This window comes from Malurus melanocephalus, unplaced genomic scaffold, assembly GCF_030028575.1.
Source record: "Malurus melanocephalus ecotype Western Australia unplaced genomic scaffold, MMel_1.1 scaffold_277, whole genome shotgun sequence".
In the NCBI taxonomy this organism is placed as follows: domain Eukaryota; kingdom Metazoa; phylum Chordata; class Aves; order Passeriformes; family Maluridae; genus Malurus; species Malurus melanocephalus.
Window position 1 is genome coordinate 416,422 of NW_026623509.1, and position 20,240 is coordinate 436,661.

Consider the following 20,240-nt stretch of genomic DNA (forward strand, 5'->3'; position numbering starts at 1 on the left):
GTGCAGATTTCACCAGGGTCGGAATATTTGGACGTGGCAGAATTACCATCTCCACAGCTCACACATTTTYCCATTGTATTTCTCAGCCCAGTGACCCTGCTAATCAAAAATGACAACAGCAATAGGAAAGAACCTCTGACACTATTTTACTTCTGCATTCGTCCCAGTCAGGTGAACAACTACCTGCCTTTGGGCTCCTTCGGTGCTTCTGGAGCCAGTTTAACTGGTTTGGATCTGGCATGGTCTGCYCTGCCAAAGCCAATAATGCCTGGGGCACCCAGGACAGCCTGTTGTGCCTGTTGGTAGTGGAAAGGGYGCTTTGCTCTTGCTCAGTAGCTTTTCTATTCCATGAGGGATGATCTTAAGAAGATTGCTACAGATTTGGATGCCATTGATTAATTTGTGACTGTTTGGGCGAGTTCTGGTACTTTTTTAAACCTTGGCTGGTTTAGAAATACAAATGGTTTACATTAATAACAAAGTGGATGAAGAATTTCTGCATCTTAGAGCTGTCTGCTATTACAGACTTCAACACAGAAATCAAATTGCCTGTGTTCTCACACAATGCAGGAAGATGCTCAAAGATATGAATATGCTGGGGGGAAGTGAGAAGAACCGTGGAGATCTCTGTAAGGAAAATGTCTGCAAATATCTGTTTAACTATGGCGTCAGTCAGATCAGCATATCACACTGTGTACCTTTGCTGTGAATCAGAGAAGGGAATTAAGTGCCTTTAGTTCTTTTTCTTTCTTACAGCTTGATTAGGTCCATTATTCCCATTCCCAGCACAGCTGTGCACACTGGCACAGGGAATGGGTGCTGTTAAGTGCAATGTGGATGGATATAAACTCTGTGTGTATGCAGGGGGAAATGATGGTGTCCAGATATACAATAAGCCAATAGTACTGCTGAAACTACAGCCTGAGGCACTACCTCCCCMAAAAATAAAATGGGGCAGCTGGGATATTTTTATTGTGGCTGAGTTTGGATATCCACTTTGCAGCATAGCTTCACAAAGTGGCAAAGCTGAAGGAGCAGGAGACAGCAGCTTGAGGTCAGGACAAACAGAAGGGGGATGCTGGGAGTTCCTGTTGCCTCAGTGTCTGCACAGCGAACCACAGCCTTGGGACTTCTGGCAAGCTGATGAAGTARTTTATGTGAAGGCTTGGACAGTAACTCAGCACAAATGAAGTTGTAGGTGTAATGATGTTTTGAATCAAAACAAACTGGTTGAAAATTTAAATCAATAACAAGTGCTTAAAGCTATCATTCAGGAGAGAACTACTCCTGGCATAATGGTCCACAGTTTTGAAATGCAGATCAGCAAACCTCTCTGAAGGCCATTTGTTGGGCTTCCTCTGAAAATATATGTGGCTCCTGATATAGGGCTTTAATGCAAAAGGTGCATCAGCATATTCTTAACTGTAGTATGTGAAGTCTTGTTTACCTGCATGGCTGAAATGAGACATASGATGCTGTTTCACAACACTTTTAGCTGACACAAGCCTACACTGCTGCCCAAAACAGTGCAAAAGTGAAGTTAGAAAATCCAGTTAAGCCAAACTAACAGGTCATTGCTGATGAAAGGGGTGCTTCTTCTGTCCTCCTCCTCMACTTGTCTTCCTGCTGCTGGCCATGCACTTCTTCCACTTCTCTTCCCATTGCTCCATATTCCTCTGATCCTTCAGTGAGCCATTCCAGCTCCTATGCAGTTAAAACATAAAAACAGTTATCCCATAGTTTAATAAGCTGAACTGGTCATTGCAAGGGATGCCCAAGCAAGAAGAGCCTGGCTCCACAGCTGCAGACAGGTGTAGAGGAGAGAGGGAAGGAGGGTGTGGGACTGATGTTTTTGGCAGCAGCCAGCCAGTAAATTGTCTTGGCTGCATCTTTTGGCTGCAAGCAGAGCTAACCCTGCTGCAGTCCCACACAGCTCTTGGTTTTTCCTTCTCCCCACCTCCCTCCTTGTGTCAGCACCACCTTTTGCAAAGCCAGCTGATGAACTGTGCCAAACCAGCCAAACCATTGCTCAGCTCTAACCAAAAACAGCTTCACAGAGGAATGACAAGGGGGCAGGAGGAGTGGGGTATGGGAGTGGAGGGAAAATGCTCCGGGGTTTTATTTCAGCAGCAAAGGCTGCTTAAGGTGTTGGTGAAAGTACATCCCTGCAGGCCTGCTGCTGTGGTTAAGCCCTAGAAAATGAGACATAACCGAATTTCCAGAGCAGATTTGCATGAAGCTCAGAGGGYAGAGGCAGTGGATTCCTCTGTTTCACATTTTTTTCACTGATGTCTTCCAAAGGGTAACTTGACCCACTTATCCATCTCAGGCAACCCTAAATTTCTCCTCCTGTGACTTAGTAAGGAGTGTGTAAATGAATCACCTTGTCAAACAAGTGGAAAAAAATAGTGGAAATTGCCTTTTGCTTTTTGAACAACATCTGACCTGTTTGTTTGCTAAATATTTGTTTTAAAACATAAGAACTGTTATTACTCCTGAGACAAACAYAATATGATGCCAAAAGCTAAACTGTATTCACTGTCGATTTTGCATTTTTAAGTTCCAGTTAACCAGGTTGTCTGTTTTCAGTTCCAAATTGTCACAAAGCAACCAGATTTAACTTCTCAAGAAATGTTGGATTTACTTGAAAGAACTTCATAGATATTAAGAGGATGTTGGATGCGTTTTAGTGTTGCCTGTAATGGTTGAAGCCTAAAAGCTTGAATTTTAGATTACACAAGTCTAAGGAGCATAGARCCAAAAATGGAAAAGCTGGACTGGTGATGTGGGTGTAGCCCACACACTGGCTGCAGGGCTGAATGCACAATCACACTTTCCCTCGAGATAAGCTGTCCCACAGAATGCTCATGATGTGACTGGGGTTGGAGGAGAAATGAGGCAACAGCTGGGCCCCTGAAAGACACATCTGTATGGATGTAACCTGTGGGGATGTCCTGGTGGGCTGGAGCAAGAGAGACTCAGTGGTGATGTGGAGGGTACGAGGGCTACGCTGGGGCTGCCACCAAACCCCGCCTTCGGGGAAACCACACCAGCTGTGGTCTTCTTTAGATGTATTTAGGGCAGCGACTTTTTTATCTATGATTGGGAAAAAACCCTCACTTTTCCACATTACAGCATCTTTACTGTGTTTCTTGCACACTTAAAAAGCTCTTTATTATTTGGTTTATGCCATTGTTTAGCTGGCTGTTATTAGCCAGCTAAATGTGCAGGAATTTTCTTTTATCTATTTTCTTTCATCTATTTTCTTTCTATCTATCTGTGAGAATAAATTGAGCTTCTGCTGCAATTTCCACAGGACACTRAAATTTGCTTTCTGTATATATGTATACAAAAGCAGTTTCAGTGTTCATGGGGAAAAAGAAGGATCAAGAGAAAGGATGAATAAAATTAATTTTAAAATATGAATTCACTTTAGACATGTAATTTTTTTTTTTCTGCTGTAATTACGCTTCTGAGTTCCTTTGCTCTAAGTAATCTGCTTCATTAACTGGATGTGCATGTTTTCAAATTAACCCTTAAAACCACAGATTAGATGATATCAAGGTATTTTAAAGATGCATTTTATGAGAGTTGGAGCTATAGATATCACCAAATGCAAGATATTATTTTAAGTCAGTCAAAACTTGGGGCAAATAAATGCAAATCCAAAATATTCATTCCATGAGCATTCCATTTAATGTCATCTTGAGCCAGGTTGGCCATGTACACAGGTTTTTAGCATGCTATAAAATGCTTTTAGGAACAGACTGTCTTTGGGCTAAGTCCACTCTCTTGTAAGAAGCAAGAGAAGAACTTTTTACTATGGAAAGAAATATCAAGAGATAGTCCCACATAACCACGTTGCCCATGATAGTGATGAACATCATACTTCATGATATTAGAACAATTTAAAAAGCATCTGCTTCAAAGCAGCAGCTCTTTTTTCAGTCATCTAAACCACTCTTGCTGCTGCAGCCCTTCTTTTGCACAAGTGCTGACATCAGTCTGACYGCCCCCTTATGCTAATCCAGCAGAAAGTAAATTCAATACTTTTCTGTCACATAAAGAGCACCTCTATTACTCCTAACATCTGTCACCACTGCTTTTGCTTACCTTATGTCTACAGTCCCCTTCTCTATTCTTCTTGTTATATGAAAATGTTATTTGGACAAGGGAAAACAGATTCCCTGCCCRTGGCCGRGACATTGGAATGAGATGATCTTTAAGCCCCTTCCARCCAAAGCCTGTCTATGATTCTGAGATTTCTAAGATTCTATTATTCCATTTCTGTAAGGTTAAAGTTATATTGGTGGCTCTCCATTGGAAATCACRTGGCATTTCTTCACCTTGCCTAATGACTATAAATAATACACTCAATATATATATACCCTCACTATTCAAAATGAGGGCAAGTGTTACTGCATTCTTATTTGGTTGAGCTTTTTTATACASACTCAGAACATAATTTAAGAACAACTCTCATATTTTAGAAGCATGGGGCAATAACATGCAAATACCCCACTGACACCTGAAAATTTAGAACCATATTATTCAACACTGTTATACTTCAGGGATTTTAGTACTTTGTGTCATGCATGCTGCTGAAATAAAGGCATGTTACACCTATGCAATTTCATCACCTTGTCATTTAGACTRGACCATAACATAACCTGAGATGATGCAGGCAGGGAAAATACMACATACCACTCATTTCACTACCTCACATGCAACATGCTGAAAAATGTTGTTACTCCATGTGAATAACGCTGTCATAACCATTTCTACTAAGAATTCCCAGCTTAGTCCTTGGAAGTTGCTAGTGAAGTTGAAAATKATGAAGAATGATGAAAATACCATATGAACTAAACTGTGAATCTCTCCGTCCTCTCTCAATCTGTTCCTACTGTTACTTTCCCTCACACAACACATGGTGTTGTAAGGCAATTAATATAAATCGAGATTATTCATTTTGCTCATCCCAGAAGTATGAAGTTTCATGTATGTATGCCAAACTTATTGTCTCATATATACTGTAGTTCTGTTTATCCATGTTTGGAAGTTTCAGAAAGCTCATCAGAAGAAAATAGATATAGTTTTTCCATTGCACAATGGAGCAGACAGAATGTTAGTCCAATATTATACCTGTGTCCCATTGTAATATCTTGGTTAGTTTAAAGACTCTAAGTCCCTCTGGGAGTGTCACAAATCCATATAATGTCCCTTTGTGCTAGATTTTTGTGTTTCTATCTCTGATTTAGTAGACAGATGTGAAAAAGCATACGATGCCAGATAACTCCCTAGTAACCACGCAGCTGCAGATGTTGAAGAGAGCAAGTTGTTCTGGCTAAGGTCAATATTAATTTGTGCTCAAAACTTTCCTTCCAGACATGCCATTTTTTGATGGTATAATATATCTTACTGTTATTTAGGACTGATCCCTCCCACACTGACCAAACTGTTTCCCCATCTGTGGCCTCTTCTAGCATAAAGTTGGTTTTCCTGGGCAAGGGGAATAGTCTTAATTCACAGACAAAAGAAAGACTGGGTTAAAAAATTTTTGAGACAGCAGAATTTCAAGGCTTTATGATCTTTTATATCTATGAGAGTTTRCAAAACCAGTTTCCTTTCTTCCTTCATCTTATTATTTCTGTTCAGAAGGGCAAAACAATCAACTGAAAATAAGTTCTTTTGTCAATGGCCAAATTCTGAACTCTCATGTCTCTTTTTCTCTTCCCTTTCATCTGTCTAAAATTCTTACCAAATTCCCATTCTGCTATGACCCAAGGTTTGGCAGAACCACAAGTTGCACTCTGTTTAATATAAACAGATAGTGCAAAATAAAAGAGCTTCTTCGAAGTTAATTGGCATCAGCTAGTGGTAATTCGCAGTAGGGTAACATGGTTGCATAATGCTTTAAAATTTGGGGTGGGCTTGGTAATCATGCAGTTTTAAAAGCTATTTTTAAACTATAAACTCAACTTGTTTAGTTTGGACAACTGCCCTTCCCGTAAAAGAAAAAGTTAGTTTCAATTTTTTAAAGTATACTTTAAAAGATTCTATGTCAGTAAAGGTCATTAGAAAGTCTTAAAGCTCTTTCTGGCATCCTTCTGAGGGTAATAGGAGTCTTCCCACCTTTGTCAAATATCACTGGGTGTTGAAAAAGAACAAGCAGCCCAYCTCCAACGGGAAGGCTTCAAAGACAACATGGAACATTGCAGGCATCTGCCTTTTTGCTGTCCACCAGCCAACAAAGTTATAGAGCTCCCCTAACTTGGCACCTTTAGTAGTTCTTGCTGGTTCCAGCTCAGCACCACAWTAATGAAGCTGAAGAGCTTCAGCTCAGCTTGGAGATGGAGCAGGAGCAATTTTTATCTGCACAAAACAGGTTGTTTAGCTGCACCYACAAAAGATCACCCCACACACACATTGTCTAATGTTGAATGGCTTTATTGGATCMGGCCAGCATCCCAGCAAGTAACCTATTGACTCTGGGAGTAGACAACAATAATTCATTTGGAAAGGAATTGATTCAGGTTTGGAAAAGAGTGCTAAAAGAAATGTCACAACCTACTGAAGCAGGCTAAGAATGGTACCAGCACTACAGGCCTCCTTGGTATTATTACACAGAAAGTAATTATGTCTTGAGACAAATACCTGTCTGTGTAACATATGCCCTAAATCATTCCTCAYATGGCACATAAACACCACGTTCCTCACTGGAAAATATCAGTGCTGGCACATGATCATGGCTGGGAACAGACTTTTAATAGGACCTGTAGCAATAGGACAAGGGATAAAGGTCTTAAACTAAAAGAGGATAGGTCAGACTAAATTCAAGGAAGACATTTTTATGAGGGTTGTAGAACACTGGAAAGGATTGCCCAGAGAGGTGGTGGATGCTACCCTGGAAACATTCAATGTCAGGTTGGACAGGGCAGTGYACAACCTGATCTGGTTGAAGCTGTCCCTGCTCGCTGCTGGGGGGTTGGAGTAGATGACCTTCAAAGACTCCTTCCAATCCAATCCATTCTGTGATTCTGTGATTCTGTGACRTGTCAAAACACACAGTACTGGGGTGTTCATGCCTGGCTTTGGAAACAGCTATTTTGTTTCTGCTGCTTACCAATTTTGCCTGCAGGTTTTCCTCCACATGCAACAAAGGTTCAGTGTTTGCATTTAAGGCAGTGCCAGAAGATTTTTTTTCTTCCTTGTAGCCACTTGCACTGGAAACAAAAAGACAAAGTCAGAGAAAAAAATGTATGGTCTCAAGGAAAAAAAAAACCCAAAAAACCAAAAACCAAAACCATCTCATTTTTGCAAAATTCAGATCTGGGGGCAAAATATGAGTAGACTGTTATTGTTTGTAATTCAATGAYTAGGGATCTGGCCAAAGCATGCCATGGTTTCCCCCTCAGCTASTGTGCCTGTGTTTCTCCCCCTGTAGTGAAAGGCAAAGTGGGGACCTGATGAATGCATTTGTCTCACTCTGAGATAAGGCTGTAACGTAGCTGGGTTGCACATCCAGGGGTTTGGCAGCATTCTGGTGCTTTAGGTGTAGTTTACCGTGATCTTTAATAACAATAAACTCCCATGTTAACTGAGAGGATTTAGTGTGGTTGCAACCTTTTGAATTCTTTGGACTTTGCTGTTTATCTGGTGTTTGTGCTATCAGATACATGTTTAAGACACTCCCTAGATCCTGATTYTGTTAGTGCGTCTCCACTACTTATGCCAATGGTTGGGCTCTATTCTGAGAGGTGTTACTTTGTCAATATACACTGCCCCTTAAAATCACTCTTATTTATTGCCTACAGCACACATGTAATACCCATCTCAAGCAATTTGCAGATGATCTCTTGCAAATGCTGCCAAAATTCCAGGAAGGCTTCATGATAGTTCTCTTTACTTGCTGGATAGAGTGTTTAATGGCRAGCTCATTTCATAAATGCTTGTCATGTTTGTTCAAGCTGTGCACCTGCTTTGGAAAGAAATTTGCAGTGGAGCCTGGTGCTGCCTTTGCAAGACAGAGCAGGCTAACCCCAGGCAAGCAGCAAGCCGGCAGCAGAAATTCCAGTTCCCAGGTTTTGCAGATGCCAGATCTTAAGCTGCAGCTCTCCAACACTAAGCTGCAGCGGGCCATGGATCTCATGCCAGAATCAAGGTTGCTTGTTCATAGTATAGACATGTCTTTCATGTTTGAAATTATGTCTAAGGAAGAACTGGAGATAAGACAGATATTGGCAAAGGGAGAGAGGAGAAAGGAATTTCTACATTTATTAGTCATGTTATTGAAGAAAGAGGTAAGATTTTATCATGCCTGTCTTGCTGAAAGCAAGGCTCTGAGTTCACAAGATCTGCTGGTTAGAGTGTGTAACCAAGTCTACTTTCCTACAGGCTGATGCTAGAAGGCTAACACTTCTTTCCTTACTAAAAAGGGAAGAAAGTTCTGTCAGCAGGGTGTGTGCTTCTGTAGACATGGCCATTAAGTGACAATTAAGCTGGGATTTTTAGTAACCTTATTAAAATGTGTGTGTGGTGGTGGGGCACACAGGACCAATCCACACAGGGATGGAAGGAGAGCTATGGAATGCCCGTTCCACTGGCCTTGCWGGATGAAAGGGCTGAAGTCCTCCTGGACCTCCTTGTAAATAGGTACCTGCTGATTAAAGCTCTTATCACAAATGACATAAAGACTAATGGTGTGAAGAGAACTGCAGCATTCTCACCTATAGAAATCCCTTTAATTGAAAAAAAAAAAGACTGACTAACTAATGTTAGGTTTTGCTGTTTCACTGATGAGYGGAGCACGGTCCCTTTAAAAGCCTTGGCCTCCTTTTCTAAACGCTGTGGCTGAGCTGTGCCCCACCCCTGCATAAGCAACACCTGCATACCTGCAGGGTACTGTCTTCTTGATAGCTTGTACACCTTAATAATACATGGTGGTGGAGTGGTCTAAATTCAGGATGTTTCTCTATCCAGCCTATTAATGTAAGGACGCTGATGTAGCATCTGCCAGATCCCCAGTGATGTAATAACATACAGTGCTCCTAATATCCTTTTTACAGCATTTGTGTTCTTGGTAGCCACCAAGCTGATGAGTTTTAAAAGGCAAAAAAAGGCACACAAAGGCACCTCCCTCCAAGATAAATTCACATGGCAAATCCTTGCAAGCAGAATACAAACCAATTCCAGATGATGTGGGAGCTATGCACCACAGCTTTCTCAGCAAACCAATAGTGTTTCAGTTTCTCAGTGTTGACTGACTGCTTATGACATATGTTAAGCTGAATTGGGGTATGTGCAATTGCTCTGGATACAGAAATGAGTAACACATCCAGGAATCCTCAAAGTACAGATCCTATGTGGTCTGAGGAAGTCTGATGAATTTTAAGGAGGAATGAGACATTTGGGAGTGATGGAATATTCAAGGCTTCCAGAAATCTTTCTTCAGCACRCTGTATATATGTGCATCGCTCTGAGAAGAAATAGCTAACTTGCAGAAAAAATGTAAATGTAGAAAATAAGATACTCTTTTGACAGAATTAGTGAGGTCCTTGTTGTGTGGGAAGGAGGACGAGAAAGAACAAAATGTTAGGGGTGAGATCAGGGATGTAAATACACAGAGGAGAAAAATAATTCCAGAGCATAAACACAATGCAAGCTGCAGAAAGAGACATAGAAGAGACAAATGTGAGCCTTACTGGGTTAAGACAGCAGGGGTCAGGGAGATGGTTGGCAGGGAAAAAATGAAGCCATGTGCATGCCTACCTGAAAGAGCTGTACAAATATCAGCCATGCTCCCCAGGATCAAAGAGCAAGTGCAGTGTTTCAGTGCGTGTTTGTGTAGTGTATAACACATGCAATTTCACTCCTGATTRCTATTAAAAGATAGTGTATACATAATCATCACATAAAAGCTCCAGTAGGAAACACAAGACAAGGGGCTGGCAAACCACTCACTGATCTAGTCTGTCACTTCTTGTTTTGTTCCCAGTTACTCATTGTAGAACTAATTAGTGGCAAATTGCAGAACCGAGGTCATTAAGACTTAGAACTCCTTGCATCTTCTCCACCTAATTTTAAAACCAACTAGAGTGCTTTGGTGTGTGTTTCCTTTTTGTAGGCAATGCCACTGCTTTCAGCACCCTCTCACCCTTTATTTTGGCATTTGAACATGGTCACTGCCATTGGTAGGGCTCTTTTAAACACACCACAATGGCTGGAGATTTCCCAGTGTAGAGGCACTTTTATTCTTTCCTCTGGACTGTACTCCTTCCCTGGAATAGGTGGGAGCAGTACCCAGATTCTGCCCTGCATGTTTCACATCAAAAAGACCTTACTTGGCTGTAGACAGAAAACTGATCTGCGGCTAAGAAAACCTTCCAGAATGACACAGCTCTGGAAAATCCAATCAGCTTTGTAAAGAGAAACACACTGCATTCAGCTGTCTCCGTACTGATAATGAGCATTTACAATCCCGAGATCCTGACAACTGCACCATGCAGGGGTAATTGTCTGTTATAAATGGCACTGGAGAAAGGAGGAGACCAGTGATCTGTCCTTAACATGATTATACACCACAAACCAACGATAAGGCAGGCATTGCTCCTCTGATTCACTTTCAGCAAAGATGAATGACCACAAGGCAAAGAAAAACAAAAGTCAAAACAAAGCACATAATATGTGGAATGCTTTTCAGCCTAAAAAAAAATCTGGAAATTAATTCTTTCGTAAGACTGATAAACTGATACATTTGAGCAATGCAATCATARAGAGAATGCAAGCTTTATAAATTAATTTTGGTCTTAGCATTCACTCTGCAGTATCCTGCACCACACAGCATGCAGGAGGTGTTCTGCTGAAAGGGAAATTGGAGACTAGAGTGAGTCCTGACCACTTGAAATTACCAAAATCCATGAGGATCACATTTCTGTTTAGCCCATCATGTAATTTTTGTGTCCTGGCTAAATTTCAGTTTGACTAGTGACATTCTGACTACTTAATTTCCCAAGAAACATACTTGTAATTTTCTTTGATTATTTCAAGATAAAACTTTGCATGTTTTTTTTTGCGTATAATAGTTACCCATAAAATTCTAATATCATACTGTATTTTTCAGACAAGGAAAAATACACAGAATTGAAGCCAAGAAGCTTAAAAGCGTCACATAAATGAAACCGCAGTAGACCAGTGTCTGGRGAAATGAGTTGAGGTAAGGATTGTTAGGTGGGAGTGTGAATGGATGGCAAATGTGAATGTAAAGGGAAATGAATKTATCTGTAAAGCAACAGATCATATAATTTGCTTTATTTTGCATGTGTCTTGCTCAAAAGTTCTCATGGTGTTTGCAGTCTTACAGATATTAAAATTTCTTGGGTTTGGTGTCCCAGTATTGAAAAGCTTTAAAATGGGATTTTGCAGACAGAAGGCTAGCAGGTTGTACTAGGATCATAAAAACCAAACAAGCTCCTTTTCTCCATTTATGCAGCCTCCAAAAATGTCATGTCCACAAGCAAAGACAAGAATGATTTATTTAATTAATCACAAGACAAGACTGTAATTTTATTTCTTGTCTGAAAAACGAGAAATGTGGTTCCAGCAGTGCAGTGTTCCTTCTACATAACAGATCAGGGACCTGTTTGGGTGCCTCAGATGTCTGGGAATCTAGCCTGAAATCGGGATCGAGCCTTAGGAGTTCTGTCAGATAAATCCTAAATCCGAATCCTAAATTGTTTCTTACAGTATCCCCTAGAATACAGTATTCCCTAGAGTGTATCTCATGTGAACACTGACCAACCTTGACCTATTTTGTGCAAGATTTGATTAGATCACAGTGCAAGCCCGTCTAACTGCAGGCCATAAATCGCAATGCTCCATCTGGCYGCTCTCTGACCAGTGATTATTGTCCATCAGGGCTCTCTCCCAGGTGTTGAAGGCTTGGGCACATGAGCAGGGTGGAGCTGCAGGGTCCCCCAAGATGTAGGGTTCATGTTGTTTGCAACTGGACATTGTAGCAGCTGGACCAGCTGTGCACTGCCTGTGAGGCCTCTTTGGTTGCAGGTTCCAGACAGAGTAAGGCAGCATTGCTGTCTCTTGCTACATGCAGCTTTCTTCTGGGACCTTCTGTGGTGATGCCCACACCGAACGTTTGATCCTTGTCTAGAAATATGATACTTTTAGATGTCCAGATAAAATGCTTTACAATGAAAGCTACTAGTTGTCTGAAGAGGCAAATCTGTGCCTTTTTTTTTTYTTCATTTTCTCWCTGTTTCTAAAAAGCCACTGACTRTGGTATTTAAAGCCATGTAGTCCTTTCCCTTCTCTCTGACACCTCCAACAACAGCAGGATTTCTGGATGTGCATAGTGTTCTTTGGTCCTTCAAACTGTATTATTAGTGGACTGACATCATTGCTTGTCATTCAGGTAGCCCAGTACTTCCCCCATTGAGACTATAATGATTTTATATGTTTAGAACATCATCAAATGTTAATTGTCCTTAATGTATGCTTTGGGCAGAGTATATGTAGAAAATGCCAGTAGAATCAGCTTAAGGATATCTGAACACAGGATAAGAAATAATGCATTTCTTTGTCACAGCTAAAAATACTAGAGAATAATTTTTGAGAAGTTCTAGTGCTCCTGTTCACTCAAGAAGAGACCTGCATTTTGGCAGGAAAARGAATGATGAGTTTTGCGTCAAAAGATGAGCTGTGAGTTGCAAGCTAGTCTTAGTTTTGCAACTAAATATTGCAAAACCAGTGTTCATAATGGCTCCAGCATGAACCTRGGGAGAAAACAAAATAACTCTCCATTATTTGATCACTGTTTGTTCTGTTCAAATAAGAATAAGACAGGGGTCTTTCGGGAGGAATGTATATGAGCACTCACTTAAAGACAGGTATCAGGATACACTCAAACTGAATGTTTAACTAAGACAGTACTAGCAACACTAATTTTGATTGATTGCAACTTTCAGATGGCTAACTTTCTAAAAAAAATTTTACTTATAGAGAGGATTTTCACATGTGATTTGTGTAACGTTGTATGAAACGTTGAGGGCTTTTATTTAAAAGCAGCTCAAGCCTGTTTGTCAAAAATCTGACTATTTTGGGTCAAGCAAGAAAAGAGTGGCATGTAAAATTGGTCTAAAAGCTTTTGTCATGTGGGCAACCTTTTCCAACACTTCGTGGGACTGCCAGGTTGTCTGAAACATAAAAGGTAATTTCCTCCTCAAAGTGCAAACGGAAACTAAAGTAACACACATATATTCATTGTCAGGGCTGTCTGTTATTGAGAASTCACTAAGAGCCCATTGCCTTGTGATGACTAATTAAACACTGATTTACTCACTCTCCAAAGTTCAGTTTCTTCCACGCCTTAAGCAAAGAGCAAAGGAAAACTCTGGAGAATACAGGAAAGGAAAAAACCATGGGAATGTGGGCATACCCAGTGCTGMGCTATTGGCTTCTTTTTAGCCAGCTGAGAATAATTCTGTCTTTTGAAGAGTCAATTAATAACTTTTGGTGGGATCCTTGCAATTCTTTGGCCTCTGGTTGGTTCATAAACAGCAGAGGAACAACATTTTTCTTTYTACCATGTAGTGCAATGTCCAACGGCTGCCTTTTCTAATATGTAGTGATCACATCAGCTCACTGAATTTCTCAGTCCAGTCATATGTTCTCTTTGTCTTGTTATTTACCAGTGAGTCCTGTTCATATGGTTAATCCAGGTCTAAAATAATCTTTGCAGTTATGCTTATAGTTAAAGTATTTTTCCCTGGTTAAAAAAAAAACCTCACATAGTTTATCACGGTTTCATAACCACCTTAACCTGGCTGAAGTCAACAACACAATCAAAAAGATAAGTTTCACCCTTCCTCCTATCTCAGTCCTGCCCCTGCACAAGATCAGTACAAGGATTTGGACAACCACATGAGCCAGATCAGGAAASTGATCCAAATTAAAACGAGCTTGGCCCCTGAAACATTTGCTTTCCCTGGCCATCTGAGTTCCCTAAGCCTGTTCAGCTCACAGCTGCACAACAACTGTGCCAGCACAGAGCGGGTGGGTGACACGGGGTTARGGCTGAGGAGCCCTTGTGGAGGAGGGAGGGTGGGACTGTTTCACTACTSACTTATGCAGCCAAGAGTGACACTGAGCTCGGACAACCTAACTTTGGAGTCTTTCTGTGCAATGTTTTTAATCATTATGTAAAAGGGGCTGAGTATTTTGTCACAAAATATTAACAAAACGCGGAAATAAAGGGATGTTTTGTTTGTCTTCCAATAGTGTAATACAGTTGTCTCCTCTTTGGGTATAACTGAGATAGAACCCTCTGGTGAGACATGGTTACCATGGTTTTTCCAGCCTTCACACATTGCCACAACCAGTCCTGCTCCAAGGGTCCTCATCCCATGGATTCTAGTGCAGCTGTGTRACCATGGCAGTCCCGAGTCCCAAGCAGCAAGCTCTGGCACACAGCCACCCGCACACCCCACGCCTTTGGGCACTGGTTGTGCAGCCACTGCAACCAAGGGACCAAGAAATAACACCTCAGGATTGCCAAACCACCTTTGATTTCTTTTCTCATTGAGTTATTAGCTTTAATTTYGTCTTTGCCACCTGTCTGAATAAATTTTAATATATCATTCTCTGGTGGTTTTCGCAACAAGATGTAACTGGGACAAGGACTGTAAGAACTTGAAAACAGTAATTAAAATGGAAGATAAGATTAATCTTAGCAGTGTCTTCCAAGAAACCATAAATAGAGCGAGGTTATTCCAGTTATGTAAATCTTTTTAAGCTGAATAACTGAAGAGAAATTTAATTTTCAAGGAACCAATAATGTTTGGTTACACCGAGTCCATTATCATTCGCTGAGGTGATAGCCAGGAGAAACTACCTTCAAAAGCTTTTACATGGATGGAGGTAAGATCCAAAGGGAGAATTTCATCCTCTACAAAGTACARTGCTGGTGCAGTACAATGGGCAGGATTACTGTGCTTCCTGGAAGCACCTGATGAGCTGTCAGAACAGYGCTGCCTCCCTTCTTTACCAGAAATGTAACATTGCTGGAGCCAAAGTCCTTGCATCAGGCTACCCAGAAAACAACCAATAAAGGAAATAAGGGAGTGCCCTGCTTAATACTTTGTTTCAGCCCAAACCTTTTGGAATAGTAACTTTTAATAAGGATCTTGGCAGCTTTAGCTGGGTACATTAATCTTAAGAAAGTAATGAATTTTAGTCTGACTCCCATCTCTCAACGGTGGAAAAGATGAATGACTACTCAATCTGATCAAAGACCTTTCTGGTATCTGCAGATAGATTTATTGCAGAAGCCTTATTTAATGTAACAGAGGGAAATACATRTAATAACCTTGCAAAATTATCAAGTTCCACGTTTATCCTGTGTGAATCCCACTTACTCATGGTTGGCCAGTTTAGGTAGACCTTCTAAGAGTGACATGGATTCTTTGTTCTTTTGCCTGTGGCAGTGAGTCTGAACACTAGGGCAGGTCCCTTGTAGATACTGGAGGACCCTACAGAGACAAACTCATGAAATGCTCATTCTAGAAAATGACCAGACACCCCAAAGCAGGAGTACAGARAGCCCTCATGTCACAGTTGCTCTCTTCAAGGCCTTTCCCAACTTAGTTCCYTTTTTTCCTGTGCTTGTACTGTGGCTAGACAGGACCTTTTATCCAGATGGGCTTGGAAAACCATATGCAGTGCTGCACAGTTAGGATGACCTCCTAAAAATGCTCCTTACCTTCTCCCACATGCTGTCTTCTGCCTGAGGCACTTTTCCCAAACAGTTTTGTGCAGTTGTTGAGCAATCTGTTCATCCTATTTTAATAATGCTGAGGTGGGAGACTTGTTTAATACCTCACCTATTCAAAGACAAAACAGACAAGCCATGAAGGAGAGAGTTGATAAATTTCACCAGCCAGCCCAAGAAAGAGGGAAATAATGAAATCCAGTGTCCTTAGAAAGCTATTATTCTTCTTGACAGAACTGCCTCTTCTCTCTGAAAATAYGGTTGGTATTTTCCCACACTAGGGCAACACTGTAATGGCTGAAAAGAAAATCACTTTAGTGATTTTAATGTAAATGCTAGGTTGTGTGTTTGATATAATTTAATTATTTAATTATTCATGAAACTCTTAATTTCTGACAGAAACCTGTACATGAAGGTAAAGTTACTGACTTTGGAGCTAAACTGTCTCCCGAAGACACTCTCCATCCTTGGAACCTGTTGATTAAGCCAGATGAATCCTGGCTGTAGTTAACAAGAAATACCAAATCATAATATACATACAAACTCGGATGTTAGAGAAAGATCAAATGCTAACAGCAGTTGTAGCAGCASTATTAGTAGTAGTATTTTTAAATACTTGTTACATAATATAATAGTATGAAATATGCAGCTTAGTAAATGTCTTTTAGCACTCAGCCTTCTGATAATCTGTTTCCAAGACACAGATTTTAAAGGTGATTGGGCAGATGCTTGGTGAGATGTTAGAAAGTGTCTATGAGATTAAAGTTTCCTTTAAGATTCTTATTAGAAGTTTATCTGCSTAAGTGCCCCAACTCCATTAAAATTCAGGTTCACAGACCTTATGAGGGATGGTGTCATCAGATTGTGCAACTAATCTGATGAAAAGCCAGGCTGTTTACAGAAGGAATGATKCTTCTAATTCTTCATTGCCCCAGCCTCACGGCCTGTTTTCCTTGCACCAGTCTGAATGTTTGTGTAGTTGCAGAATAAAAAGAGAAAAAAAWTTCTCTGCTGCCTTTTGAGATAGCACAGTTATTCAGCCCAGTGAAGAGGAGTATCAAGGTTGATACCCAGATTTGTGCATATCCCTCTGATCTCCTTTTCTCAGTTTTCTAATGTCATTCAGAATAAAACAGGAAGACAGTAACGATTCAGGGTATTAAAAGTAGCCAGTGAGTTAGAAACGGTGAGTGCACAGTAACACTGCTGATAYTGCTTACCCACAGAATAATGGGTTYGGACAGTCAGCTCTGAGTTGGACATCCTAAAGCGAGGGGCAGACTTGAAGTTTTGCCTCAGCTATGTGCCAGAACAGCCCAGSCAGGGAAGCCTCAAGGCAGATCTGGCCAGGGTGCACTGTTTCTGCTTATTCTCTGGCCTTCTCACACCACTGGTCTGTGCAAAGGCAGCTCTACCCAGCCMTGTCCAGAACAACCACTCTCGTTATTAAACATCAGTGAAAGGCTATCCTAGGCTGTTTTATAGCCCTTTTTAGGGAAAGGAGCATATTAATGTGATCTTCCCCAAGCCTCAAYGTAAGTAGAAAATAATTTAATTCTCCCATGCCAAAGCCAACCAACCAGTCAACCCTAACAACAACAAAAGCAGTAAAAACGTGGTTCTAACGAGACACCTGACAAACTGCAGTGCTTCTCTAATTATCTCCTTGTCATATCTGTTTAGTGTGAATCATGAATTGATACTTGAGCAACCAGGATCCAGTGGATGGAGCCTGTGCCCAGCAAGACAGCGTGCAGAGCAAAGCAGAGCAGAGCTGAGGCACATGTAAAGCCTTTTCCATGCATTTCTCAGTGGATCRCTGAGATTTCCAAGCTCTTGGGGCAGATACTACTGCTGCATCCACCACTCTTGATCCAGGACACTTGGCCCCAGATTAAGCACTACCATAGTACAAAACCCAGTAGCAGTCTCATGKTTCTCTGTACCTTGCTTGCAAATGTCTTCATTACATTGACAAAATTTAAAGACCTCTCAATCTGTCGTGACATAAACTTTACCATCTGTATCTGCAGCCCAGTGCCGCACTGAATCTGTGATTGCACATAAAAAGTTTACTTGCTAACTGCAGTTGCATACAGTGCGAGCACAAAATGTTAAAGCTGATTACCGGAGTTCACTCATCTTGAATCATTTAAGGTTTGAAACTTAAGCACTAAAATAGTAATTTTATTCCAGGCTTCCCCCATCAATATTATGGCATCATCCTGCACAGGTGTTCCTCACTACGCTTGTATATATATTATGCTTGTAGGATAATACCTAAAACACAGCACAATTCAGCTGTTTGCAATTTATGTGGTATTTACGTGACAAAGAAATGGATGAATTTTAGATTATGAAATTAGAAAGAAGTGCCAATACCCTCATAGGTATAAACCGGRGTATTTTTTACTGAGGCTGTCATGCTCCTTCTGTCACCTTGGGCAAGCCATTCCAGTTGCATCCCCAGATTTTCAGTGCACCTGAACAGTCCAGGACCATGGTTCATCTGATAAAACTCCTAGGGCCTTAAGTCCTCTGCGCCTCAGGGTTGCTGGATTTTAAAATGAGACTAAAGCCATATCCACAACTGCATATACATGTGAAATTTTACTGATCTAAGTATAGAGATGCAATTATGCCAGTATAGGCTTATCAGAATATTTTGCCACGTAGAAGGAAACATCTTACACTTGTTGCTTCATATCWCCTTCCAGGAATGATGACTGGGTAAAAGCCAAAGTATTTGTTAAAGAATCAGTTTCAGTTCAATCTTGCGCAACACTTACGTGACTACTGTTAAGATCCCTGTAAACACAGCAGGCAGGAGAGGCTCACTGTTCCACGTGGGCTCCCAACTTTCAGCCAGGTCCACTTAGGAGCTGACACTTGCAGATCCAAAAGGAGTTCAAGTTCATTTCAGAGAGACAGCGGCATGAGGCTTCGTTACTGTAGGTCTGACTGCACAAGAAGCCTCACGCACGGTAATAGGTTTACTCGCATGAAGGAGGAGTAAGGGCAGCAATACCTATGGGCAACGGGATGCCCACGTGTACARCACCTGGGGACAGAGAGTGCTCTGTCATTGGCAAGTATTACAGCAATTACCTCAGTATTAAGACTAGACCAAGTCAAGGCTGAATCGCCTGTGGCAAGCGGCAGGACGTAATCCTGTTCGATCAGRAATGAACTTTAACTCCAAGTCTGACAGCATCTGCCCCTGTCCCTGCAGCCCCGCTGCCGGAGCTCCCAGCCGCTGCRGCGATGCAGAATCGCCTTTTAAAGCTCTGTGAGAGTGTCGGAGGGCGCTGCCGCCCCAGGGCCGGGCTGTGTGTGAGGGCACCCAGCGCCCGGGCCGGGCCGGGCCGTGCCGGGGCTGCTCTCCGGCGGCGGGCGCAGCGCTCCCAGCGGGACCCGGCGGCGCGGCGGCGGGGGCGGGAATTTGGGGAGGATCCCTGGYCGGGCCGGTGCGTGTGTGTGAGAGAGAGAGTGTGTGTGTGTGTATGTGTGTGTGTGTGTGAGTGTGCGTGTGCCGGTGAGCGGCGCGGGGCGGCTCCGGCCGCCTGACGCCAGCCGGGCCACATCCATCCCGMTCCCGATTGCGATCCCGATCCCGGCGCGGAGGAGCTGCCCGCCGGCCGCCCGTCACCGGTAACAACTTCGCGTCCCCCCGCGCCTCTCCCCGCTCGCCGCCCCTGGGGCCGGGCGGCTGTGCCCGCGCATCCTCCCGCTCTGTCTGCTCCCCGGTCCGTGCCCGGGGTGCCGCGGTGTTGCCCGGGGTGCCGGGGGCCGGGCGGCGCGGCGGGAGCGGCTCTGTGCAGCGCTGCGCTCCCGCTCCCCTCCCCGGCATGATGGCGTCCCTGCGGCGGCCCGGCGGGGACCGCTCCCGGCTCCAACTTGGTGGGTAGGTGCCGCGCCGGGCCCGGCGGGAGGCAGAGCCCTTCCCCGCCGGGAAGCCGCCGTCCTCCGCCTCCTCCCCGGCCCCGGCCCCATCGTGGCCCGCGGGGACGCGGCGGAGCCCCGGCCGGCCGGGGCAGGGGCCGCCTTTGTGTGTGCGGGAACAGCCCTTCGCTCCCGCCTCGGCCCAGCCGCGTCCCTCTCCCTCTAATTTATCTTCTTTATTCTTTTTTTCCCCCTTCCTTTCTTGCCTTTCTTTCCGCAGCCTCTTTCCCTCTTGGTTGTTTCTTTTCCCCCCTCCCCTTCTTTCTTTTTTAATGACAAATCTGTGCTTAGAGGTCAAGGAAAGTTCACTTAATTTTTTTTTTTCCTTCTCCCTGTTAGAGGGTTTGGATGCTTGAGATTTTCCCCTCCTCAATATAGTTGCTTCATATACTCGTACAGCCAAATAATCTTATCCTGAATATAGATCTTTAAAGCTTATTAAAATTACTGGCGTGGAAATATTCAGTCATGCGTTCAAAAGGATCTGGGCCAAATACTGACTTTTTTTTTATTATAAACT

At 42.6% G+C, this 20,240-nt stretch overlaps 1 protein-coding gene and 1 long non-coding RNA gene across 4 annotated transcripts in view; one reads left to right on the forward strand and one right to left on the reverse strand.

Annotated features, from left to right (window-relative positions):
- Positions 1-6,448: 6,448 nt before the first annotated feature.
- Positions 6,449-19,173, reverse strand: LOC130579479 (uncharacterized). The gene is made up of 3 exons (XR_008966011.1): positions 18,568-19,173; positions 15,770-15,890; positions 6,449-7,223 (listed from the first exon to the last, which is right to left on the reverse strand). It is a non-coding gene; the product is annotated as an uncharacterized LOC130579479 (long non-coding RNA).
- A 78-nt stretch (positions 19,174-19,251) lies between these two features.
- SMAD1 (SMAD family member 1) overlaps positions 19,252-20,240 on the forward strand; it is a 43,493-nt gene continuing 42,504 nt past the window's right edge. The window contains exon 1 of one of the 3 annotated variants that reach the window (XM_057376293.1): positions 19,252-19,429. The gene's annotated coding sequence lies outside the window, so the exon portion shown is untranslated. Of the gene's footprint in view, positions 19,430-19,580; positions 19,683-20,240 lie in introns of those variants that run through there. The other 2 variants (XM_057376294.1, XM_057376295.1) reach the window with 2 other exon arrangements.